The 27,448-nt window shown below is 45.3% G+C and overlaps 1 long non-coding RNA gene across 1 annotated transcript; it reads left to right on the top strand.

The window, feature by feature from the left end:
* The first annotated feature begins 1,494 nt into the window (after positions 1-1,494).
* LOC115462043 lies at positions 1,495-27,227 on the top strand. The gene is made up of 3 exons (XR_003940787.1): positions 1,495-1,505; positions 14,765-14,767; positions 27,120-27,227. It is a non-coding gene; the product is annotated as an uncharacterized LOC115462043 (long non-coding RNA).
* The last annotated feature ends 221 nt before the right edge of the window (positions 27,228-27,448 follow it).

Consider the following 27,448-nt stretch of genomic DNA (forward strand, 5'->3'; position numbering starts at 1 on the left):
CACAATTTAACATGAAGAAAAGACAGTCCTTGCCCAAAAAAGCTTACAATCTCCTGATTGGCCACCAAACTCTGTCTCCCTGATGTGTGATTGATGCGCACGCGGAGCCTGGAGAACAAATGGGGAGATGTTGGCTGGAGCAGGACACATATGCTGACAAACACACTGATACGACTGAGGCTCACAGAGAGCTACTGACTGAAGCACTCCTGGTTGCCTACCAAACACTCTCTCCCTGATATGTGATTGGTGAGCAGCAGTCAGCAACTAATGCACGGCAGTGTGAAACAAGGTGCACAGCCTCACAGCCTAGAGGGAACATTACTTATAAAATACTATAAGTTGTGCATGTTGCATGGCACATTTAGGCATACTTTTTATGCCTGCCATTGACCTTGCATAAGCAGTTGCACCCAAATGCAGCACAACAATGCAGACTAATGCTAGTTTTCTATAACAACATTGGCACATCCAGGTGCCGTTATAGAATAGGCACTCCCTGCATTGCTTTGCGGCACCTAGAATGGAGCATCGTGTTATAGACTTGCCCTCTGATAGCATTGTTGGCAATCTCAAGAGACAGCTCAGAGATTACACTCTTGCCCTTAGATGTACTACTTTCAGAGCAAGTTGGCGGGGACTGTAGAGATATTTGCTCTCCCACAGGCTGTAGTGCACTTGATCTGTCAATAAATGGAGGAAACAATTTATCAGAGCTACCATTACAGCACATTTTACAAGCACTAAATTCTTTAAGATAATAAAAAAAGAAAGGAATCAGGAAGGCTGCTTCTAACTCCACTGCTATTCTTTAATGAAGGCCTCTGCACATTTTTATTAAATCTAGGAACTAGTCCAAAAACTTAGGAGCCAGTAGTCAAGAACTTTCTCACTTCTCCTTCTCTACTCCTCCAAAACTGTCCACAGTGACTTTTTTTTTGAGGGGGGCAAGGAAGGAACGAGATGCAAGAATCCCCTTAAAGATAAGCATTAGCTATTTTAGAAACTGATTTACTAAGGGGGTCTTTTAGTGAGCCATGGTAGCGTTTTTAGCTTGCGGTAGAAATCTGCTGGTGGTAAACGTCGATATGCCCAGGGGTTTCAGTGTTTACCACCAGCTGATTTCTACCTTGAGCTACAAATACTACCACAGCTTAGTAAAACTTGGATATTGTTGCTATTACAGAGATGTGATCCAACGATTCCCTTAAATGGGATGTGACCGTGCCAGGCTATAATATTTTTAGGAAGGATAGAGAGGGCCGAAGAGGTGGAGGAGTGGCTCTGTATGTGAAAGACAATATCAGAGCGGCTGAAATGCAGGGACCCAGGGGGAAGGAAGAAGTTTTATGGATTGTCCTGGAAAGAGAAGATAGAACTTGTATCCACACGGGGGTTATCTACAGACCTCCGGCACAAACAGAGAAGTTAGACAAAGATCTCATAGAAGATATTCAAAAGATTGGTATGAAATGGGAGGTGCTACTGTTGGGAGATTTCAGTTTGTCTGATGTGGATTGGAACATCTGTGGAATCGGAAAGAAGTAGGGAGATTGTGAATGCCTGTCAAAGTGCCTTCCTCAGACAAATGGTGACGGAACCCACGAGGGAAGGGTCGATGCTGGATCTAGTGCTCACGAATGGAGGAAGTGTTTCCAATATCCGAGTTGGCGCCCACCTATGTAATAATGATCATCACACCATAAAGGCGAAGGCGGAGTGCGGATACACAAAACTCAAAGTACTGGATTTCAGACGTAATGATTTTGATAAAATGGGGGAATACCTGAAGAAGGAGCTGTTGGCATGGGAAGACATAGGAGATGTGGAAAAACAGTGATCCTAGCTAAAGGCTGCTATAAATATGGCGACTGATCTTTATGCGAGGAAAGTAAACAAAAAAAAAAGAGAAGCAGGAAGCCTATATGGTTCTCCAAACAAGTAGCTGAAAAAATAAGAACAAAAGAGGCTTTGTTCAAGAAATACAAAAGAATGCAACGAGAGGATCATGGAAAAGCGCGAGCGGAAGAAAAAAATGGCTAAAGATGTAAAGAGATGTGACAAGACCTTTTTCAGATATATTGGAGAAAGGAGAAGAGATAGGAATAGAATTGCGAGACTAAAAGATAATGAGAATGGCTACGTGGAGAGTGATGAAGATAAAGCAAATATACTAAACAACTATTTCTCTTCGGTGTTCACGGAGGAAATTCCTGGAGAAGGACCAAGTTCGGCTGCCAGGGAACATCTGGGAATGGAGTGGATACTGTGCCATTTACAAAAGAAAGAGTTTATAAACAGCTTGAAAATCTGAAGGTGGATAAAGCTACGGGGCTGGATGGGATACATCCCAGGATACTGAGGGAGCTCAGAAGGGTCCTGGCGGGACCTCTTAAAGATTTATTTAATAGATCTTTAGAGACGGGAGAGGTTCTGCGGGTTTGGAGATGAGCGGATGTGGTCCTTCTTCACAAAAGTTGAGACAGGGAACACGTGGGAAACTACAGACTGGTAAGTCTCATGTCGGTGGCAGGAAAAATAATGGAGTCGCTGCAGAAAGACAGGATAGTTAACTTTCTAGAAGCCAAGAAGTGTAGAGTGATGCACTTGGGGTGCAGAAACCCTAAAGACAGGTGCCGAATAGGAGGGGAGAGATTAGTAAGCTCGACTCAGGAGAGAGACCTTGGGGTGTTGGTGTCTGAGGATCTGAAGGTGAAGAAGCAATGCGAAAAGGCGACGGCCATGGCCTGAAGGATGCTAGGCTACATAGAGAGGGGCATAACCAGCAGAAGAAAGGAGGTGTTAATGCCCCTCTACAAGTTGTTGGTGAGGCCCCACTTGGAGTATTGTGTTCAGTTTTGGAGGCCGTATCTTGCTAAAGATGTAAAAAGACTGGAAGCGGTGCAAAGAAAAGCTACAAAAATGGTATGGGAGTTGCGTTGCAAACCGTACGAGAAAAGACTTGCTGACCTGAACATGTATACATTGGAGGAAAGGAGAAACAAGGGTGACAAGATACAGACGTTCAAATATTTGAAAGGCATTAATCCACAAACAAACCTTTTCCGGAGACGGGAAGGCGGTAGTACTAGAGGACATGAATTGAGGTTGAAGTGGGGCAGACTCAGGAGTAATGTCAGGAAGTATTTTTTCACGGAAAGGATGGTGGATACATGGAATGCCCTCCTGTGGGAGGTGGTGGAGATGAAAACGGTGATGGAATTCAAAGAAACTTGGGATAAACACAAAGGAATCCTGTTTTGAAGGAATGGATCCGCGGAATCTTAGCAGAGATTAGGTGGCGACGCCAGTAATTGGGAAACAAATAAATCCAGATATTCAATGCCAGTTGCTGGAAATGGCCCGGAATTGAATATATGGGTTTAACGCTGGCGGTGGACAGCAAACGTGCTGCCTGCTCAATATTGGGCCCACAGTTTTCTTATACTACATCCACGAAGTGAATCCTTAGAATGCACAACTAAACTTAAGAAAAGGTTATGGTTAGGTAGGAGTTAAGGATCTAAGGTTACATATCTATAGTATGATATTTTGTTCATGAGCTTCTGCTAGAATCATAGAGTTCTTCAACAATACAGATTTATTATTTATTTGGGATTTTGCTCACACCTTTTTCAGTAGTAGTTCAAGGTGAGTTACATGCAGGTACATTGGGTATTTCCCTGTTCTAGGAGGGCTCATAATCTAAGTTTGTATCTGAGGCAATGGAGGGTTAAATGACTTGCTCAAGATCACAAGGAGCAGCACTACTACTACTACTATAAATCATTTCTATAGCGCTACCAGTGGGATTTCAACTGGCCACCTCTGAATATCAAGACCAGTGCTCTGACCACCAGGCCACTCCTCCACTCCCTTGCATAAGTACTCTATGTGAATCTCTTAACTGCCAACTGACAAAATATGTAGTATTATGTGTAACACCAAAGTCTGTTCAGCTTTCTTATTACTCATTACTATTTCTGATACACTATTGTACAATGCAGTTACATTGCAGTGGAACAGAGGTCCCAAATCCTTTTTCAAGAAATGCCACATAGAATATTTCAAACCACCATGAGGACATTAGGGAGTTTGATGAGCTGGCGGTAGGGGGTGGGGGGGGGGGGGGGGGAAGGGACAGGATGACAGGGTCAAGATCACTGGGCTATAGGAGGTAATGCCAGTAATAATACTTCTCAGAAGTTGGGAATGCTGCCCCAAACATTTCATCAATTCTTCTAAACCATCTTCCTCAACATCTGCTCCTTTCCGCCTAGCCTCTCCCCTTCTCTCACTTTGCAGTGACTCTCCTTGCCTTTTTCACTACACTCTCTCTCCCAATCTCTTTTTATACTCTGTCCTTCTTTCTGTCTCTCTTTCTCCTGCCCTCCATGGCTTCAAGCAGCAACATTCAGCTAGGCAGGAGATACTAAGGATTAGTGACCCAGACTTTTACCGTTACTACCAGTGCTGTGGTTGGGCCTCACTCTTCATTCTATCTGGGAATTCAAAAGGTGGTGTGGCCATGGGAAGGTCATGGGTGTGTCAGGGGCATGCCAAAATGTTGTGCGCGTTATTACAGAATACTGGGTCTCCGCACCCAACTCGGGTGCCAGCATTTACACCAGGTTTCAGCAGGTGTAAGACTGTGCCCAAAGTTAGGGTGCAGGAATCAGCGCAAAGCACGATTCTATAAAGGACATCCTTTATAGAATTGTGCTTAGTGCTAATCTTTTCCAGTACTCATTTTCGAGCACCTTTTATAGAATCTGACCCATAACAGACATGAATGTTATGGGGTCTTTTACAAAGGTTCGCTAGTGTTTTTAGCGTGCGCAAACCATGTAGATGCTCATAATATGCTAGCACACCTTTGTCAAAGGGGCCCTTAGTGCCTAGTTTATAGAATTGCCCTTCACACTTGTGCATTGAATGTACATAATATGTACATTAGTCAAAACATTCTTTTACACATGCACCTGCATGGTCTCTTTGTTCCTAGATGTGTTACTGTGAAGTCTGCATGAGGTCTGCACTGCGATGTGGCGGACCTAGATTTGATTACCAGTTTGGGTCTTCTACTCCCCAGGCAGGTCAGAGTGGGTGATTCTATAGAGGTCCCTGACCTAGGTTTGTCATTACCATGACTTAAGTTGGTAGAAGATATAAAGAAAAAAAAACCCTTTAGATCCCAGTCCTAGTTTCAACTGAGATAGAAAGAATTTAAAAAAGGGGAAACTGTCAGGCTCGACCAGTCCATTCCTTCCACCATCACACCCCCAATGTCTAAACCATGCTCTTCTGTAAGTACACAATATAACCAGGAACTGTGCTCAATCAACATGTCTCAGTTCTGGAAATTCTAAATTATAATTATATAATTCAATAAATAAGTAACATATACCTTAAAGGGCATAAACTAAAATGCTATCATTTCTGAATAGTACTATTACTGTCCACAGATTTAGGAAGCTGAATCTAAAGTAGAATAACCACCAAAAGTGCATCACCTCCTGTCAGTTTAGTAATACAGGCCAGCTCTGGGAGTAACTCTCTGCAAGTTCCTCATGACAGACTCCTGAGAAAATTAAAAAGTCAGGGGATAGGAGGCAATGTCCTTTTGTGGATTAAGAATTATTTATTGGGCAGAAAACAGAGGGTAGGGTTAAATGGCCATTTTTCTCAATGGAGGAGAGTGAATAGTGGAGGTCGGCAGGGATCTGTGCTGGGACCGGTGCTATTTAATATATTTATAAATGATCTGGAAAACAGAACAACGAGTGAGGTGATTACATTTGCAGATGACACAAAAGTATTCAAAGTTGTCAAAACACATGCAGATTGTGAAAAATTGCAGAAAGACCTTAGGAAACTAGAAGACTGGGCATCCAAATGGTAGTGGACAAATGCAAAGTGATGCACATTGGGAAGAATAATCCAAATTATAGTTACCTGATGCTAGGGTCCACCTTAGCAGTCAGCACTCAAGAAAAAGATCTATATGTCATTGTAGACAATTATGCTGAAAACAAGACCAAGAATATTATAATGCCTCTGTATCGCTCCATGGTTGACCTCACCTTGAATATTGCGTTCAATTCTGGTCACCATATCTCAAAACTGATATAGCAGAATTAGAAAAAGTTCAAAAAAGAGTGACTAAAATGATAAAGGGGATGGAACTCCTCCTATATGAGGAAAGGGTAAAGAGGTTAGGGCTCTTCAGCTTGGAAAAGAGACAGCTGAGGGGAATATAACTGAGGTCTATAAAATCCTGAGTGAATGGGTAGAAGTGAATTGATTTTTCACTCTTTTTTCACTCTTTCAAAAAGTACAAAGACCAGGGGAAACTCAATGAAATTGCATGGAAATACTTTTAAAACAAATAGGAGGAAATAGTTTTTCACTCAAGTTCCAGAAGATGTGGTAACAGCGGTTAGCATATCTGGGTTTAGAAATGGTTTGGACAAGTTCCTGGAGGAAAAGTCCATAGCCTGTTATTGAGATGGACACAGGGGAAGCCACTACTTCCCTCGAGATTGGTAGCATGGAATGTTGCTACTAATTGGGTGTTTGCAAGGGCAGTTGTGACCTGGATTGGCCACTGTTGGGAGCAGGATACTGGGCTAGATGGACTATTGATCTGACCCAGCATTGGCTATTCTTATGTTCTTAAGTCCTGCTAAGGCAACCACATCCTTGAACAACTGATACACCACCCTCTGTTGCCTCAGATACAAGCTTAGGACAAGATGCATTAATTTGCATTTACTATATTAACGCAATTATCATTTGTTATTAGTAAATAGGCCCCACTGAGAATAAGGGGGCTCATATTAAATTTGCAATAATGAATTACAGTATTAGCACGTTATTAAATTTAATCCTTATATTTTAAGCCCTCTGCAAACACGGAAATATCTGCTATATTTGAATGTAATTTGTCTTCAGTTACCAATGAAAAGGTGTGAACTAAATGCAAGTAAATAAAATAAATATCTATGTGTATGCTGATGTTAACTAGGTGTGATAAAGAAATGAGGAAAATAAGGACACCTGTAGAAACAGAAAAGATAAACAAAATAAAACACTGAAACTGTAATAATAGCAATGTAAAGGTCATGCTTGTTGTTCTACCTATGGTTTTCATGCACTGCTGTGTGTACATTTTGACAGCAATTATATCTGCACAACCTGGTGCACGGCAAGGCTAAATGTTATCACTTTCTTAATGTCTGTGCAATTGCTTCTGGGAATTTGCTATGTCGATCCTATTTAGCTAAAACTGACTTTTACGGTCCTATGACCTTTTCCTTCTGCTAATATTACTTTTTCAATAACCCAACAGCACACACAAAGATTTCAGAGCAATAAAATGAATCCTTAAGACCTACCTTAAACTAAAATCTTTCCCAAACATAAAGTGCATGAACAACATTTTCATTTCAAATTATTGAAAGGTCAAGAGTATCTTATCCTCCCTATCATGATCAGATGAGTAATTAAAAAAAAAAAAACCATAACCCTTAGATACCCAAATTGATTTAAATCAGGGGTTTTTAACCTGGAGTCCATGGATAAGCTTCATGTGGTACATCAAACAGTTGCAAAAATTTGTTTTCATTTTCTTCATGTTACCATAAAAATTGAGTTTGTGAAAAATCCTTTTGATGTTCATTATGGGGTTGATATTCAAAAGAGATGAACCGGGCAGGAAAGGCTCCTACCCAGTGGCGTTCCTAGTGTGGATGGCACCCGGGGCGGATCGCCGATGCGCACCCCCCCCCCACCTGCGAAATGACACCTTCCCCCCTCCCTGGCGAAATGACACCCCCCCCGGGTGCACGCTGCTGGGGGGGGGTGCTGCAGCACGCGCCTGTGGGCTCCGACTTTGCGAACTTCGCTCGTTCGCTGCAGCTCTCTTTGCCCCGGAACAGGAAGTAACCTGTTCTGGGGCAGAGGGAGCTGCAGCGAACGAGCGAAGTTCGCGAAGTCGGAGCCCACAGGCGCGCGCCGTGGCACCCCCCAGCGGCGTGCACCCGGGGCGGACCGCCCCCACCCCCCCCCCCCCCTTGGTACGCCACTGCTCCTACCCGGATAAACCGTACTGAATTGGACAGCTGCCAATATTCAGTGGCACTTAATCAGGTAGTGCCACTGAATATCTCCGCTATCTGGCCATTTCCTAACCAGCTAGGTTAGGGGCAGTCCTCCCCGCTCCCCCCATTTTCTATTTCTGTTGATGGCTCTCTCACTCTCCCTGTCTCCTCAGCTCGAAACCTTGGGGTCATCTTTGACTCTTCTCTTTCCTTCTCTGTTCATATCCAGCAGATCGCCAAGACCTGTCATTTCTTTCTTTACAACATCCGTAAAATCCGCCCTTTCTTTCCGAGCACTCTACCAAAACCCTCATCCACACCCTTGTCACCTCTCGTTTAGACTACTGCAATCTGCTTCTTGCTGGCCTCCCATTTAGTCACCTCTCCCCTCTCCAATTGGTTCAAAACTCTGCTGCCCATCTCATCTTCCGCCAGGGTCACTTTACTCATACTACCCCTCTCCTCAAGTCGCTTCACTGGCTCCCTATCCATTTTCGCATCCTGTTCAAACTCCTTCTACTAACCTATAAATGTACTCACTCTGCTGCTCCCCAGTATCTCTCCACACTTGTCCTTCCCTACACCCCTTCTCGTGCACTTCGCTCCATGGATAAATCCTTCTTATCTGTTTCCTTCTCCACTACTGCCAACTCCAGACTTCGCGCCTTCTGTCTCGCTACACCCTACGCCTGGAATAAACTTCCTGAGCCCCTTCATCTTGCCCCATCCTTGGCCACCTTTAAATCTAGACTGAAAGCCCACCTCTTTAACATTGCTTTTGACTCGTAACCACTCGCCTCCACCTACCCTCCTCTCCTCCTTCCTGTACACATTAATTGATTTGATTTGCTTACTTTATTTTTTGTCTATTAGATTGTAAGCTCTTTGAGCAGGGACTGTCTTTCTTCTATGTTTGTGCAGCGCTGTGTAAGCCTTGTAGCGCTATAAAAATGCTAAATAGTAGTAGTAGCTGGTTAGCGGTTATTCAGTCCACTAAGCAGCTAAGTAAGCGCATAAAGTTAAGATGGCAAAAAGACTGTCCTAACTTGATGCGCCCATAACCTGGCACCGGTCTGATTATTGGCTGATGTCAGGTTAACCTCCAGGTCAGCGCACATACCCAGATATTTGGTGCTAGAAGCTAGCCTCAGCACTGAATATCCAGGGTTAGTTTAACCTGCAGCTGTGAGCTGCTTACAAGATGCTTACTACCACAGGCTGAATATTTCCCCCTATAGGTCCGATATTCAGATTGTAGGAGGTAGCTGGGCTGCCTCCTGCGGTCAGCGCTGAGCCCAAATATTCAATGCCGGGCCACTTCTGGTGACCAGCATTGAATATCCAGGTGTATTTTGGGCAGTTTAAATTTAACCGGCCAAGCTAATATTCAGCGCTAGCCTGTTACTGGAGGTTTAAATTCTGAAATTGAAACTGAGACTACATATTTTGTAGAGTTTTCAATAAAAACGTTTGAAATTAAAATAGGGTAATGAGGCAGCAAGTAGGGGGGTCTAGGGAGGGATGGATATGAGTACTTTGTTTTGAGCTTGTGATATTGTGAGTGTAGAAATTTTATCCAGTCAAATATGGAAATTTGTTGGCTTTAAATGTGTCAATAAACAATTTTACATAAATGAGAGGAACTGGGGTGGGGTGGGGTTGAGGGGATTGGGGATAAAAGGAAAAAACTCATTGTTGACATAAGAAAGGACGGTTAAATGTTGTAACTTGTATTCGAATTGTGCTATGGTGAAGTGTTACACCTGTGTTACTGATTTTTATGTCAATAAAAAAGATTTAAAATAAACTGGCCAAATATATACCTGCTATTTTGGCGGTCTAATTTGGCCACCAAACTTTACCGGCCCTTCTCTTGCGCCCTATGGAATGCCCGCTCTATCTGTAACAAGCTCCCCTATATCCAGGACCTCTTTATCTCGCGTCACCTCCATCTGCTCGCCATAACAGAAACCTGGCTCTGCCCTGATGACTCTGCTTCAGTCGCAGCCCTCTGCCATGGCGGTTATCTTTTTTCACATACTCCTCGCCCTGCTGGTCACGGGGGTGGTGTTGGACTACTTCTCTCTCCCTCCTCCAGATTTCAACCCCTTCTTCCACCTTAATCTCACTGTTTTTCCTCCTTTGAAGTCCACTCCATCCGCCTTTTCTCTCCTCTGCCTCTTCGAATAGTGGTCATTTATCATCCGCCTGATAAGTCCCTTTCATCCTTTCTCAGTGACTTTGATGCCTGGCTTGCCTTCTTCCATGATCCTTCCTCCCCCTCTCTCATCCTTGGTGACTTTAATATTCCTGCTAATGATCCTTCCAACTCTTATATTTCCAAGTTACTCGCCATAACATCCTCCTTTAATCTCCAACTATGCTCCACCTCCCCCACTCATCAAAATGGTCACTGTCTTGATCTCATCTTCTCCTCCAACTGTTCACCCTCTAGTTTCCTTGCCTCTGATCTTCCCCTCTCTGATCACCATCTTATAACTTTCACACTTAAATCTCCTCCCTCCCAGTCCCGTCCTATCTTATCTAATTTATCTAGGAATCTTCACGATATTGACCCTTCATCTCTATCCTCCCATGTTTCTAACCTCCTCTCTACTGTGGCACCATCCAGGTCTGTCAACGAGGCTGTTTCTTCTTACAATACTCTATCCTCTGCCTTAGACACTCTTGCACCTTTGATGACCCGCCCTATAAGGCGTACAAAACCCCAACCTTGGCTGACTTCTAATATCTGCTACCTACGTTCCTGTACCCGCTCCGCCGAATGCCTCTGGCGGAAATCTCGGGCCCTTGCTGATTTCTTACACTTTAAGTTCATGCTGACCTCCTTCCAATCTGCTCTTTTACGCGCCAAACAGGATTATTATATCCAACTGACCAACTCTCTTGGCTCTAACCCTCGACTTCTCTTCACCACATTGAACTCTCTCCTGAAGGTGCCCCCTCCCCCAACTCCCCCTTCATTATCTCCTCAGATCCTTGCTGAATTCTTTCATGACAAGGTTCAAAAGATAAACCTTGAATTCTCTACCTCGCCACCTCTCCCTCCACTAGTCCGTTCCCCTCTCTCTCCTTCCCCTCATTCCTTTTCCTCCTTTCCTGAAGTTACTATAGAGGAAACTACACTTCTCCTTTCTTCCTCAAAATGTACCACCTGTTCCTCTGATCCCATTCCCACCCACCTTCTTAATGCCATATCACCTGCTCTTATTCCTTTTATCTGTCACATTCTCAACCTCTCACTTTCCACTGCGACTGTCCCTACTGCCTTTAAACATGCTGTGGTCACACCTCTCCTTAAGAAGCCTTCATTCGACCCTACTTGTCCCTCTAATTACCGACCCATCTCCCTCCTCCCTTTTCTCTCCAAATTACTTGAGCGTGCTGTTCACCACCGCTGTCTTGATTTTCTCTCCTCACATGCTATTCTTGACCCACTACAATCTGGTTTTCGCCCTCTCCACTCAACCAAAACTGCGCTTACTAAAGTCTCCAATGACCTATTACTGGCTAAATCCAGAAGTCTCTTTTCCATCCTCATTCTTCTTGATCTTTCCGCTGCTTTTGACACTGTCGATCACAGCATACTCCTCGATACCCTGTCCTCACTTGGATTCCAGGGCTCTGTCCTTTCCTGGTTCTCTTCCTACCTCTCCCTCCGCACCTTCAGTGTTCACTCTGGTGGATCCTCTTCTACTTCTATCCCTCTGCCTGTCGGCATACCTCAGGGTTCTGTTCTTGGTCCCCTCCTCTTTTCTATCTACACTTCTTCACTTGGTTCATTAATCTCATCCCATGGCTTTTCCTACCATCTCTATGCTGATGACTCCCAAATCTACCTTTCTACCCCTGATATCTCACCTTGCATCCAAACCAAAGTTTCAGCATGCTTGTCTGACATTGCTGTCTGGATGTCTCAACACCACCTGAAATTAAACATGACCAAAACCGAGCTTCTCATTTTTCCCCCCAAACCCACCTCCCCACTCCCCCCGTTTTCTATTTCTGTTGATGGCTCTCTCATTCTCCCTGTCTCCTCAGCTCGAAACCTTGGGGTTATCTTTGACTCTTCTCTCTCCTTCTCTGCTCATATCCAGCAGACCGCCAAGACCTGTCGTTTCTTTCTTTACAACGTCCGTAAAATCCGCCCCTTTCTTTCTGAGCACTCTACCAAAACCCTCATCCACACCCTTGTCACCTCTCGTTTAGACTACTGCAATCTGCTTCTTGCTGGCCTCCCACTTAGTCACCTCTCTCCTCTCCAATCGGTTCAAAACTCTGCTGCCCGTCTCGTCTTCCGCCAGGGTCGCTTTACTCATACTACCCCTCTCCTCAAGTCACTTCACTGGCTCCCTATCCGTTTTCGCATCCTGTTCAAACTTCTTCTACTAACCTATAAATTGTGAAGATGACGCTATTGTGAAGATGAAGCTCCCACCTCAGGATCCCAGGTCCCTCTTTCACTCAGGGTGAGCTGGTTCTCAGTATGCAGATTTTATGCAAATTAGTCTACTACCCCTTTCTGCTCAGGGTGACCTGCTTCTCAACAGGCAAACATAGTCAGGTCTCACCAACAGGGTATTTCTCATACAAATCTTTTATTCCCGCTTCCTGGGGCACACCTCTTCCAGCTTAAAACACTTTTACAAGCTTAAACAGTTCTTCCAGCTTAAACATTTCTTCCTACTCAGTTCAATCTTCCAGCTTAAGTACCTGGACACACAGTCCTTCCTTGTAACATTGACACCCAGTCCTGCCTTGTAACCTGGACACACAGTCCTTCCTTGTAACACACAGTTCTTATACCTGACACTCTAGGGCCTTCTTACCCCAGCCAGCTTCCTTGCTTTGCACACAGTTCACCACCAGTCCAAAGGGCTCAGCCAGTACTTCTCATGGGGATCCTCCTGCTTCAGCTACCAGCTCTCTTCTTTAGCTGCTAGCTCTCCTCCTCCCTCACACTCAGGTGGGGTATTAAGTGGTTAATGGCCAAACAGGACCCAGCCCATAACCTGCTGCACCTGTTTCTATCCCCAGGACTCTCCTCGGTCCTAGCGACCTCCTTCTATACACCCCTTACTGGCTCCCTTTAGTGACTCACCCAGCCCTTCTCTCTGGACATTTTAGGGGAACAGCGCCCTCTAGGGGCCTAATCAGGGTAGGACAGCCTCTTCCTTCTCACAAAATGTACTCACTCTGCTGCTCCCCAGTATCTCTCCACACTCGTCCCTCCCTACATCCCTTCCCGTGCACTCCGCTCCATGGATAAATCCTTCTTATCTGTTCCCTTCTCCATTACTGCCAACTCCAGACTTCGCGCCTTCTGTCTCGCTGCACCCTACGCCTGGAATAAACTTCCTGAGCCCCTACGTCTTGCCCCATCCTTGGCCACCTTTAAATCTAGACTGAAAGTCCACCTATTTAACATTGCTTTTGACTCGTAACCACTCGCCTCCACCTACCCTCCTCTCCTCCTTCCTGTACACATTAATTGATTTGATTTGCTTACTTTATTTTTTGTCTATTAGATTGTAAGCTCTTTGAGCAGGGACTGTCTTTCTTCTATGTTTGTGCAGCGCTGCGTATGCCTTGCAGCGCTATAGAAATGCTAAATAGTAGTAGTAGTAGTAATGCGCTGAATATTGGCGGATAGCTGGTTATATTACATGATATAACTGGCAATATTCAGTGGCAGATAGCTGACTATCTCCTGCTGAATATCGCCGGATAGCCGGTTAAGTACCATTTAATCAGTCAGGTGCCATTCCTGGCTAGTTAAATGGTTTAAAATATCGGCCGGTATATTTTTAAGGTTTTTTTTTTTCACTTCAATCAAATGTAGAGTGGCATGTGATGCTACTGAACATATGATCGTTGCCAGCTAATGATGTTTAGAATAGTTTACAGGGAACGACCACAGGAGGTGGAGGAACCAACAATCCCACAGTTTGCTGTGTTGAGTCCATTGATGTTTCCTAATAAAGACTGAATTTTCAGATGTCTCCCTTCTTTATTGTGAAGGCCAGATTATCCTACTCCTCTTTGCTGTTTAGAATAGTTTCCCATTGATAAGAAATTAAAAGTACCTGAAATTATGATTACAGACATCTGTCTGTTTACATCAGGTCAGAGTATTCATTGTAATTTTTTCATGCTAGACTGCTTACTATAAAACAATGCTGCTTACTTATGTTTTTAGGGTCCCTTCTACAACCCCAAGACTATTGTGTACCAGCCACTCACAATCTGGAATGATAGAAAGACCCAATGCCACGTATGAGAAAAGCAATTTTTATTTTTACTTACCAACTACAGATTACAATTATAAGGTTTCTCATGGGAGATCAGACTACTACACATCCGTGTTGGCTATACTGAATCTCCAATCAATAGTATACATACAATCACTTACATATTCTCTCTATGCAATAGGCAGATCTTATGATAATAAACTGGACAGTACATATGGTAATAAGCTGGTTATCATTTCTTGGAAGAGGCCATCCTTTTCTTGGAAAACTTGCATCCCCCTTAAGAAACTACCCTGTTCCCCAATTCAGCCATCTGTTTCCCTTATGTTGCTATACTAGTTTGTCCAGTTCTTGCACCCTCACCCTTTCCTCATTTCGCTTACCCACAAGAGTGTCTTAACAGATCATGAGTCCTTGAGTCATGTAGGAGTCAAACAGAAGTCATTGAGGCCTAGATCTTTTTCTTTAACTCTCAGGCCTGAATCAAGGCTCATCTAACATGGCTCATAGGTAATTTTCTACACTTATTAGCAAGTGTTTTCTGTACACAGTAGGATTGATAAGGCATACAACTGGGGTGACGTCATCGATTGACAAAACTGCTCTCCCAGAGTTTAGAAAAAGTTCTGAGCATGTGTAGTTTTTCTCAACCTCAATGGTCTACTCTGATCTCCTCAGTTAGTTCTATAGTTGTAGAAAGGGAAAATACCACTCTTGCAGAGGCAGATGGGACTTTGTGCCTTATCAATCCTGCTATGTATGGAAAACACCTGTTACAGGTGTAGTGGACCTCTCAGGTAATGAGGCTGAGGGATATCCCAGAGGCTGGTGCACAAACAATTTAAGTGGGGTCTGTAGCTAAAATAACCTCAAATTTTCTAAAACATTCTCTCCCAATGCACATCGACTATTAAAGGGTCCCCTAGTGACAGGCTTAAATGTTAATAGCATTAGATAGGCACGATAAATTCAAAGGCAAAAACATAGCTGGGAGACTGTTCTTAATTATTTACACACAAAAAAAAATCCCATTTATTGGGTTTGCCAGTATTATAGAAATATATACAAAAGAAGGAACAGAAAAGCAATGAGGCATATAGTTCATAAGAACAAAGTAAAATAGTGGCAAAAGGTACCAAAGGTTTCAAAGGATTTATAACTCTTAACCTCCTCTAAGCATTGCTTTCTCCAAGCTCATTAATCTTACACACATCTTCGCAGGCTGGACAGCTGTTAAAAGCCTTACTCCTCAGTAGTGTGCCTTTAGTCTCCTTAAGTTGGTCAGTAGTCTCTCCCTTCTTTATCAGTGCAAAGGTTAAGTGCTATACATCACTCCAGTCCTTTCACTCTCTTGTAAGCAAGCATGTTATCTGAGCTCAAATCACAATTCTCTCCATTCTTTGTCTCCTATGATTCTGTGTTCCTCAATGCTCCCTTTCTCGTAAGGCAGGCAAGTTTAGCAGCACCCATGAGTAGACCTCTACCTCCCTATTTCTCTCAGGGTGTTAGCAGCACTTACCAGCTGTACTACTCCCAACATTCAAGGGTCCTTTTGCTAAGCTGCAGCAAAAGGTGGCATGTTTTTGACATGCGTTGAGACCCCCTTTTACTACAGCGAATAAAAAGCTTCTTTTTTTTTTTAAGAAATGGCCGTGTAGCATGTGAAGCATTTGCTGTGTGGCCATTTTGGGGGGAAGCACTTATCACCACCCATTGAGGTGGCAGTAAGGGCTCTTGTGCTAACCCAGTGGTAACTGGGCAGCATGTAGCACTGCCTGATTACCACCAGATAAACACTGGTGTCGCGCACTGGGGGTGGGAGCGAGCAGTAATCCTGCATTAGGTATACTGCTGCTTAGTAAAAGGTGCCCTCAGTCTTTTGCCCAATAAGGACTGTAGACCAGAAGCACCTCCAGCCTTTTATTCTCTCCTTCAGAGCAGCAGGATCCAGGGCTCTGTTCTTTCCTGGCTCTCCTCCTACCTCTCGCTTCACACCTTTAGTGTACACTCTTGATGGTTCCTCTTCTACTTCTATCCCTTTACCAATCGGTGTACCTCAGGGTTCTGTTCTTGGTCCTCTCCTGTTCTCCATCTACACTTCTTCCCTTGGCTCCCTGATATCATCCCATGGCTTTCAATACCATCTCTATGCTGATGACTCCCAAATTTACCTCTCTAACCCTTATCAAGAACTTAACAAGGATCTGGGGTTCTAGCCCATTATAAACCATAAAGCTGTATGTCTCTGTTGATCACCCCACCCCTCACCTATCCACACCCATCCTGTTAGAATATCAATGATATGCTTTGATGTCCCCATGCATACCTCCTACCCACCCCCATCCTCCCACCCTGTCAGACTGTCATAGTAATGCTTGAATGTTTTCACTTATATACACTGTCAGCTAGCACATTTGCTTATTTCCGATCTGACGAAGAAGGGCAACCTTCGAAAGCTAATCAAGAAATGTATTAAGTTATGTCCAATAAAAAAGGTATCATCTTATTTTCTTTTCCATGTTTTATTTTGTTTGATTTCTACTGATAACCTTAAGAGTGCACTAACACGGCTACCACACTCCTCTCTACCCCTGAAATCTCAACCAGCATCCAGGCCAAGCTTTCAGCCTGCCTATCTGATATCGCTGCCTGGATGTCTCAATGTCATCTAAAACTTAACATGGCCAAAACCGAGCTTCTCATCTTTCCCCCTAAACCTACCTCTCCTCTCCCCCCTTTCTCTATCTCGGTGGAAGGCACTCTCATTCTCCCTGTCTCATCAGCTCGTAACCTTGGGGTCATCTTTGACTCCTCTCTCTCCTTCTCTGCTCATATTCAACAAATTGCCAAAACCTGTCGTTTCTTTCTCTATAACATTAGCAAAATCTGTCTTCATCTCTGAGCACTCTACCAGAACCCTTATCCACACTCTTATCACCTCTTGTCTTGATTATTGTAACCTGCTTCTCACTGGCCTCACTCTTAGCCATCTCTCTCCTCTTCAATCAATCCAAAACTCTGCTGCACAACTCATTTTCCGCCAAAGTTGCTATGCTCACATTAGCCCCCTCCTTAAGTCACTTCACTGGCTCCCTATCCGTTTCCGTATCCAGTTCAAGCTTCTCTTATTGACCTATAAGTGTATTCACTCTGCCGCTCCCCAGTACCTCTCCACTCTTGTCTCTCCCTACGCCCCCCCTCGGGTACTCTTTTCTGTAGATAAATCTCTCTTATTTGTCCCCTTCTCCTCTACTGCATATTCTAGACTCCGTTCCTTTTGTCTTGCTGCACCCCATGCCTGGAATAGACTTCCCGAGTCTGTGAGTCTAGCCCCATCTTTGCCCGTTTTCAAGTCCAGACTTAAAGCCCACCTCTTTGCCACTGCTTTTGACTCCTAACCACTACTCACTTGCCCTGTCCTTTATCCTCACCTATTTATTCCCTTGCCCTTAATTGTTCTGTCTGTTTGCCTGTCTTATCTAGATTGTAAGCTTTCTGAGCAGGGACTGTCTTTTGTGTATGGTGTACAGTGCTGCGTATGCCTTGTAGCACTACAGAAATGATAAATAGTAGTAGTAGTAGTAGTAGGATCTGTACCTCCTCTTCTCTCTGGCATTCTGTGCCTCAGGGAATAGCTGTTGACCAAACTAGCTTTGCTCTTTTCCCCTTAGATTCTAGAGCAGTTTGTTAGTACCCAATTATTTCTAGTTAAGGGCTCATTAATCAAATCAGTTGTGTGCACATCTTCGGCATGTGCTCACAATTCAGTGTGCAAATTTCAGCGCACTATGTAAAATCTGGGGAACAGTGTGTAAGATGTGCTGCCAAGGAGAAAGCAAGTCTATGGTATGACTTAACATGTGCTTCATGAAGATATATGTCAATGTGAGGCTCTAGGTATCTGTTTGAGGTATTTGTAATGAGAAATGAGTGATAGTACCTTGATGCAAAGGGTAAGACAACTATTATGTTGGGTTTTATCAACTTTTGGTTCCGCTCAGCTCCAGCATGGTGGCTTGAACTGTATGCTCACAACTTGCAGATTCAACAAGTTGAGAAAATCGACTCCAGTGCTTTCAATATATACCTCCCAACTCCTCCAATCCCCTTTCAAAAGTAACCTTCCGATTCCCACACCTCCAATGCCTTGTCAATACTACCTCCTCTAGACCCCCAATCCTACTCAATTCCCTTTCAAAAAGAGCCCCTGATCCCTTTACCGCTTGATATCTACTGGGGACCTATCTGGTGAGTAAAGGAACTGCAGAAGTAATTCCTGAGTGCCCCTGCCATTGTGACTCCCTGATTCAAAATGGCTGCTTGAGCCCCCCCCCCCCTAGTGGTAGTTTTGCAGTACTACTGCTTATAACTGGATTGTAAGCCACATTTATTTATTTATTAGGATTTATTTACCGTCTGTTTGAAGGAATTCACTCAAGGCGGTGTACAGTAAGAATAGATCAAACATGAGCAATAGGCAATTACAGCAGTAAAAATATTCAAGTAACAATACAAAATATGGCATGGTATACTACTTGCAATGACAACACAATACGTAATAGAACATTATAATTGGTAGTGAAGGGTAAGGCAAAGTTGTAACATATAGATGAGTAAGAAAGTAGGAAGAATTTGAAAGTAAGGTGACTGATTTGAAGAAAGTTGCACATGAGGTCAGACAGATGGTTAAATATTATCTCAGTTAGGCTAGGAATAAACACGTCCCGTTGCAGTACGTACAGCCCGAGTCAATCCTTGTGTGTGTGAGTGAGACTAATAAGTTAGTTACTTCTTCCATTAAAGGCTTGGTTGAAGAGCCAAGCTTCCACCTGCTTCCTGAAGTAGAGATAGTCTTGTGTTAAGCGGAACCTTTCAGGCAATGCATTCCAGAGTGTGGGGGCTAATCTAGAGAAGGCTCGCTTGAAGGTATCACATCGTGTAATGTCTTTTGGAGAGGGTGTAATTAGTGAAAGTCTTTGGGAGGACCTTAGTGTCCTTGGCGGTGTGTGGAAGATCATCCTATTCTTCAGATACTCAGGACCATTTCCTTTCAGGGCCATGAAGATCAGACATAGAGTTTTAAATTTAGTCCTGTATTGTACTGGTAGCCAATGAAGTTTTTGCAAAAATGGTGTGATGGGATCACGTCGCTTGCAACCTTTTATGAGTCTTGCTGCTGCATTCTGAATCAACTGGAGCTGGTGCATGCCCTTTGTAGTCAGACCATTGTATAGTGCATTGCAGTAATCCAGTCTTAATGTTACAATGGAATGCACAACTGGGATAAGATTTACCTTCTTAATGTAAGGAGAGAGGCAGCATAGCTGTCGCAAATAGTAAAAGCAGCTCTTGAAGGTTGCTTGGATTTGGGGAATCAGAGTAAGTGTTGAATCTAACTGTATTCCAAGGTTCCTATCTTGTGATTTGAGGGGGAGTTCATACTTCCCAAAAGGGATTTTGATGTCAGGTATGCATCCACTTGTGTTAGGGACCCAGAGAAGCTCGGTTTTACTTGGGTTCAGGCAAAGTTTGTTGTGTTCAGCCCATTCTTGAATTGATGTTAGACAAGTAATCAGTTTATTCAAGGCTGTAGGTAAGTCAGGTTCAATGGGTATGAGTAGCTGCACATCATACGCATAGATGTAGAACTGAGTGTCCATTGACCAAATCAGCTCAGCTAGTGGCTTGAGGTAGATATTGAACAGAATAGGTGACATATCAATCCTTGTGGTACCCCGCAGGTCAGTGTCCATGGTGGTGATGAGTTGCTGCCAAACATTATGGATTGTTGCCTGTCTGATAGATAGGATCTGAACCAGGCAAGTACTGTACCATTGATACCTGTTTCTGTCAGTCATGCTAGCAAGATATCATGATCCACAGTGTCAAAAGCTGCTGAGAAATCTAGCAGTACTAACATTGAGGCGAATCCCTTGACTCGGTTCTGTGAAGATCATCTAGCAGGGATACGAGGACCGTTTCTGTTCCATAACCGGGTCTGAATCCAGATTGACATGGATCTAGCCAGTTACTCTTTTCTAGCCATTCATTAAGAACCTGGGATACAAATCTCTCTATATAAAACGCACCTCCAACGTTCTAATGAAGCCTCTGTTAGCCAACATTCTAAAGTGAAGGGGGTGAGATCGCATTGTGTCTGCCCCGCCCACGCGTCAAACGTGATGACGTCAAGGGCGGAGCAATGACACTCAACCAATCGCAACGCTCGGCAGCGAAGCGTCAGGGAAGGAGGCGGCGCTCTCGACGTCTAGCCTTCCCTTCGCTGTGTTCCGCCTTCTTCTGACGTCAAGGATGACGTCAAAAGAAGGCGGAACACAGCGAAGGGAAACCTAGACGTCGGGAGCGCCGCCTCCTTCCCTGACGCTTCGCTGCCGGAACCGGCACGGAGGTAAATTTAAAAACAAGAAAAAAAAAAAAAAAACAACCATGTTGGGGGGAGAGAAGAGGGTGGCCACTAAAGAACAACAATGGGAGCGGGAGGGCAGGGGAGAAACGACAGCATGGATGCGAAGGGGGGGGGGGGGGGGAGAAGAGGGCGGCCCAGGCTGGGACATGGGAGAGAGAGGAGCATGGATGCAAGGGGGGTCATGAAAGGGAGACAGGGGACTTGCTGCAAAAGGATGAATGGAGGCGGCAGGGGACAGAGGAGCATGGATGGGCATGGATTGGGATGGCAGGGCTCAGGAAGAGAGGGCAATTGCTGGAAAGTGATGAATGGAGGGGGCAGGGGACAGAGGAGCATGGATGGGCATGGATTGGGAGGGCAGGACTCATGGAGAGAGGGAAATTGCTGGATAGGGATGAATAGAGGGGACAGATGGGCATGGATGGAAATGGATTGCAGGGCAGGCCTCAGGGAGAGAGGGCAATTGCTGGATAGGGAAAAATGGAGGGGCCAGGTGACAGATGAGCATGGATGGGCATGGATTCGAAGGGCAGGACTCAGGGAGACGGGAATTGCTGGATAAGAATGAATGGAGGGGACAGATGGATTGCAGGGCAGGCCTCAGGCAGAGAGGGGAAATGCTGGATAGGGATGAATGGAGGGGCCAGGTGACAGAGGAGCATGGATGGGCATGGATTGGAAGGGCAGGACTCAGGGAGAGGGGAATTGCTGGATAGGGATGAATGGAGGGCACAGATGGCCATGGATGCATATGGATTGCAGGGCAAGCCTCAGGCAGAGAGGGGAATTGCTGGATAGGGATGAATGGAGGGGCCAGGTGACAGAGGAGCATGGATTGGAAGGGCAGGACTCAGGGAGAGGGGAATTGCTGGATAGGGATGAATGGAGGAGACAGATGGCCATGGATGGATATGGATTGCAGGACAGGCCTCAGGCAGAGAGGGGAAATGCTGGATACGGAAAAATGGAGGGGCCAGGTGACAGATGAGCATGGATGGGCATGTATTGGAAGGGCAGGACTCAGGGAGAGGGGAATTGCTGGATAGGGATGAATGGAGGGCACAGATGGCCATGGATGCATATGGATTGCAGGGCAGGCCTCAGGCAGAGAGGGGAAATGCTGGATAGGGAAAAATGGAGGGGCCAGGTGACAGATGAGCATGGATGGGCATGTATTGGAAGGGCAGGACTCAGGGAGAGGGGAATTGCTGGATAGGGATGAATGGAGGGCACAGATGGCCATGGATGCATATGGATTGCAGGGCAGGCCTCAGGCAGAGAGGAGAATTGCTGGATAGGGATGAATGGAGGGGCCAGGTGACAGAGGAGCATGGATTGGAAGGGCAGGACTCAGGGAGAGGGGAATTGCTGGATAGGGATGAATGGAGGAGACAGATGGCCATGGATGGATATGGATTGCAGGACAGGCCTCAGGCAGAGAGGGGAAATGCTGGATACGGAAAAATGGAGGGGCCAGGTGACAGATGAGCATGGATGGGCATGGATTGGAAGGGCAGGACTCAGGGAGAAGGGAATTGCTGGATAGGGATGAATGGAGGGGACAGATGGGCATGGATGGATATGGATTGCAGGGCAGGCCTCAGGCAGAGAGGGGAAATGCTGGATAGGGAAAAATGGAGGGGCCAGGTGACAGATGAGCATGGATGGGCATGGATTGGAAGGGCAGGACTCAGGGAGAGGGGAATTGCTGGATAGGGATGAATGGAGGGCACAGATGGGCATGGATGGATATGGATTGCAGAGCAGGCCTCAGGCAGCGAGGGGAAATGCTGGATAGGGAAAAATGGAGGGGCCAGGTGACAGATGAGCATGGATGGGCATGGATTGGAAGGGCAGGACTCAGGGAGAGGGGAATTGCTGGATAGGGATGAATGGAGGGGACAGATGGGCATGGATGGATATGGATTGCAGGGCAGGCCTCAGGCAGAGAGGGAAAATGCTGGATAGGGATGAATGGAGGGGGCAGGGGACAGAGGAGCATGGATGGGCACACACACACACTCTCTATCACACTGTGTCTCACATACACACTTGCACACACTCTCATTCTCACGCACACACTCTCTCACAAACACACTCTCTCTCTCACACACTCACACTTTCACTCTGACTCTCAAACAGTCACTCTCACATACACTCTCCCAAACATACACACTCCGAGGAAAACCTTGCTAGCGCCCGTTTCATTTGTGTCAGAAACGGGCCTTTTTTACTAGTATCATATTAAACAAAATTTTAAAATGATGCTCCAAGTCACATACCTGGCAGACAAGCAAACAGGTCTGGCAGACAGATGATTGCAACTGCATGAGTGGTCACTCAACATGGGTGTAGCCCATAAGATCTTTCCAATGTGCAGCACCCCCTCAATAGTTTTTTTTTCCACTCACCTCAACAAAAGTCTTTTAGTACTGCTGCAGACTCAGGTTCCAGGGCAGACTAATATCAGATGCTTTCCTCCTTCATTTGGAGGAAAGGCCTCCTCTATGCGTATCCAGTGCTTTTTTTTTGTAGGAAAAAAGGTACTGGTACTCATTATGAGTGGGGTCACCATCTATGGCTCTACCCCTATGGTAGCCACACCCACAGTAGCCACACCTCTTTTACAGCTGTGGCGCATATAAGCAGTATCATTAAAAATACTATACCAGTATAGGAGAAAAAAATAACTCGTGATTTTTTTTCATTATAAATAATTTCTGTAAGCTGTTACAGCTCCGGTATACCCAGTGCAAAATAAGACAGCAGATATAAATTCTCAAACTGGACATCTTCCAAACACTAAAACGAAAATAAAATTATTTTTTCTAGCTTGTCTGGTGACTTTGTTTTTCTAATCATGTTGGTCCCAGTCTCTGATTCTGCTGCTCTCTATCTGTTCCCTTAACTCCGTTTCCAGGGCTTCCTTTCCATTTATTTCTTTACTTTCATCCTTTCTTCTTCATTTCTTGCCCTACATCCATAGGTAAAAGCTGGATCCTCTGCGGACTTGACTGGAGGAGGTATAGAGTGGATCCAGCTATTGCCTATTTTATCCATCCATGTGCAGTTTTCCTCTTTTTTCCTTTCCCCCATCTCATCAGTATGCATCTCCTTCCTCTTTCCATCCATGTCCAGCACTTTTCCTCTCCCCCTCCATCTATGTCTAGCATTTCTCCTCTCTCCTCCCCTCCATCCATGTTCATCTCACTTCCTCTCTCTTCCCTTCCCTCCATCATTGTCCAGCATTTCAACTCTCTCCTCTCCCCTCCATGTCCAGAATTTCTCCCTTCTCCCCTAAATCCATGTGCATCTCCTCCTTTGTCTTCCCTCCCCTCCATCCACGTCCAGCATTTCTACTCTCTCCCTCCACTCCATCCATGTGCATCTACTTCCTGTCTCCCCTCCCCTCCATCCATGTCCAGTATGTCTCCTCTCTCCCTTCTCCCCTCCATCCATGTTCATCTCACTTCCTCTCTCTTTCCTCCTCTCCATGCATGTCCAGCATTTCAACTTTATCCCCTCCCCTCCATCCATGTGCATCTCCTTCCTGTCTTCCCTCTCCTCCATTCATGTCCAGCATTTCTCCTGCCCTTCCCTCCATCTATCCATGTCCAGCAACTCTGCTCTCTCCCCTGCCCTCCTCTCCCCTCCGAGTTTGAGTTCCAGCCAATATGCTGAGTCCGGATCGAGTTGCAGTTCCAGCCAAGATGCTGAGTCTACTCCGAGTTCCCGTTCCAGCCAAGATGCTGAGTTTACTCTGAGTTCCAGCTCCAGCCAAGATGCTGAGTCTACGCCGAGTTTCAGTTCCAGCCTAGATGCTGAGTCTACTCTGAGTCCCAGTTCCAGCCAAGATGCTGAGTCCCAGCCGAGTTCCAGCTCCGGCCAAGATGCTGAGTCCAAGCCAAGTTCCAGCTCCGGTCAAGATGCTGAGTCCCAGCCGAGTTCCAGCTCCGATCAAGATGCGGAGTCCCAGCCAAGTTCCAGCTCCAGCCAAGATGCTGAGTCCGGTCCGAGTTCCAGTTCCAGCCAAGATGCTGAGTTTAAGCTGAGTTCCAACTCCAGCCAAGATGCTGAGTCCGGCCCGAGTTCCAGTTCCAGCCAAGATGCTGAGTTTAAGCTGAGTTCCAACTCCAGCCAAGATGCTGAGTCCAAGCCGAGTTCCAGGTCCGGGCCAGATGCGGATGCCAGTCCAAGTTCCAGTCCAGCTAACCATGGTCCTGTTTTGAAGCCCCTCCGTAGGTTTCACCATTCTTACCCATGGAAACCTGAATGCTCCCGTAGGGACACGGGAGCCTTGAGGGGGAGGTACTGTCACGTCTGTGGTCGTGACCCCTCTCAGGCTTACCTTATTTCTGGTGGTCAGCCTCTAAGCTGGCTTCTGTCTGGTCTTTCTAAGTTAGCTCTGTCTCTGTCTCTGTGTGCTGGCTGCTTCCAGCATGACCCTGATTGCTCCTCTGTGCGGCACCTGTGTATGCTGAGCCTCTCTATGCTTCAGTATGCTTTCTGCCTGCATCTTTGTTTGTGCTCCCCTTGCCCTCTGGTGGCCAGAACCGGTGGCTGCCATAGACTGTCTTGCTGTTCCTACCCGTTCCAGGCTTCAGCCCAGTCCAGTCCGGATCTTCCAGGCTGCCAGACTTGTCTGTCTTGTTTGAGTCTGCACAGCACCCGTAGCTGCCTGGTGATTGCTGCAGCTGAATCACAGCTGCTGCTGGGCTTATTAGCCATTTGGAAACTCTCTGCTTTGCCTTTGCATCGCCTAAGGCCCTAGTTTGTTGGTGCTTGTTGCACTTCTGCCTAGTACAGTGTATAGTCTGTAATTCTTGCCTGATTCTAGTTTAGTCTTTGTGTAGCTTCTTGTACTGTATTGCTTGTTTCCCAGTCTTGTTTCTTGTTTGTATTGTAACCCGATGGGTTAATAAAATAAGTAAAATTACTCAAGTTGTCCCAGGGTTCCATTGTGGCCAGCAGCACAGAATTAGCTGAGAGCTGAGCTTCTGTTGGCTTAGCAACAGCTTGGCTTACTGTTACAGAGAGGCTCTCTGGCTGGCGGTTGGGAGATGGAACTGCAGCTGTGAAGAGAGAGGATGTGAGAGGTTGGATGGCAGAGTCTGTGTGACTGAGAATTTAGGTTTTTATTCTCATAGAGAAGTGGGAAAGGGGTTTAAAATAACAGGGAATAATTTAAAGGAGGGTTGGAGTGTGTGACGCTGTACTGTGGAAAACTGATGTAGTTTTTGACCCAAAAAGGGAATAGCCTCCTGGGTTTTTGATATGGAAGGGTGAAAGTGTGAGTGATCCAGATAGGATTTACTAGTGTGGTGAGAAAATTGGGACACTGAGGAGAATAGAAAGAAAATCTATGCCATATAAATGTATATAGTAATGCCAAGGGTAATAAGGGACATAGGTTTAAATGATAGAATGTTCAGTGAACAGAGAGAATGAGAGAGTGGCTGCAGAAGGAACTGAGTGGATGAGCTGCAGGATGGCTCCTTAGAGTACGGTCCCAGTAAAATAGCTTAGGTTTTGTAAGAGAGAGGAAATTGTTTAAATTTTGTTTTAGCTAGAACCAGACCACAGTGTTGATAAAATTAAAAGTAAGGTCACAAGGTAAAAGGCATTTTATATAAATATGGAGTAAGGGTTTTGCCTCCCGTTTTAGTTGCTTAAGAAAGGTTTAGGAAGAAGAAAAACCCAGAAGATCACGCATCTGGACGACTGGGCCCCCACGCAAGCAAGGCTGGAGTCACGTTTCATCAGTTAAGTGGTATTGGTCACACAATGGATAAAAAGGACTGAAGCGGGGTAGGGAAGCTTATAAGTAGGTTGCAGAGTGAAAAAGAGAGGGGAGATAAAAGAAAAACATACTTACCGGGTCTCCTTGGTCTGATTCTGGGGTTCTCTGATGTTACATGTTGAATCCTCTCAATTATAAACTGAGAACTTCTAGTTAAAGTTTAGTTACATTGTTGTTTAGACAATATTCAATTATACATACCAATGTGTTGCAAGTGTTAGAGCTGGATGTATATGTAAAGTTAAGTATCTAATTATTAAAAGTTCTTTAATCAACTGAAGTGGGAACTGGTGTATCTCTTCCAAAATCAGGTAAAATCCCTACAATTAGATTTTTTTCCTCACCTATCCTTTGAGGGTAGATGACATGGTTAGTTTTTGTTGCTTGCTCTTCCTTCCTGTGTGCTGGTTTCCGAGAAGTTGCCACGACTACTAACATCTGGCTTCCCGGAATCCTGCTTCTACTTAACATCATCCACAGGTGTGAGTGGGGCAAAGCTACAGTATGGTGGTGTGTAGTTCTTAGCTTGTATGTGTCTCTTGTTCAGTGGCTGCCTGGTAGCTTTCAGTTGTCTCTTGTCTATCAGCGTTTGTTCCCTGTTTCAGTGGCTGCTTGCAGCTTTCAGTTCTGTCTCGTCTGTCTGAGAGTCCTAGTCTAGTATTCTGCCTAGCCTCCCTGTGTATTCTAGACCCTGTGTGTATCCTGCTGGTTTCCAGTTCCTGCCCTGTCCGGTAAGTCCTGCCAGCCACCTGTACCCAGGGCTCAACTCCTGAGGAACGGTGGTCAAGTGCAGGTGAAGTCTAGCTGGCCCTGTCAGAGTTCTGCCTTATCCCTGTGTGGGGTGGTT

The sequence above is a fragment of the Microcaecilia unicolor genome, chromosome 2 (genome assembly GCF_901765095.1).
Source record: "Microcaecilia unicolor chromosome 2, aMicUni1.1, whole genome shotgun sequence".
NCBI classification, from domain to species: domain Eukaryota; kingdom Metazoa; phylum Chordata; class Amphibia; order Gymnophiona; family Siphonopidae; genus Microcaecilia; species Microcaecilia unicolor.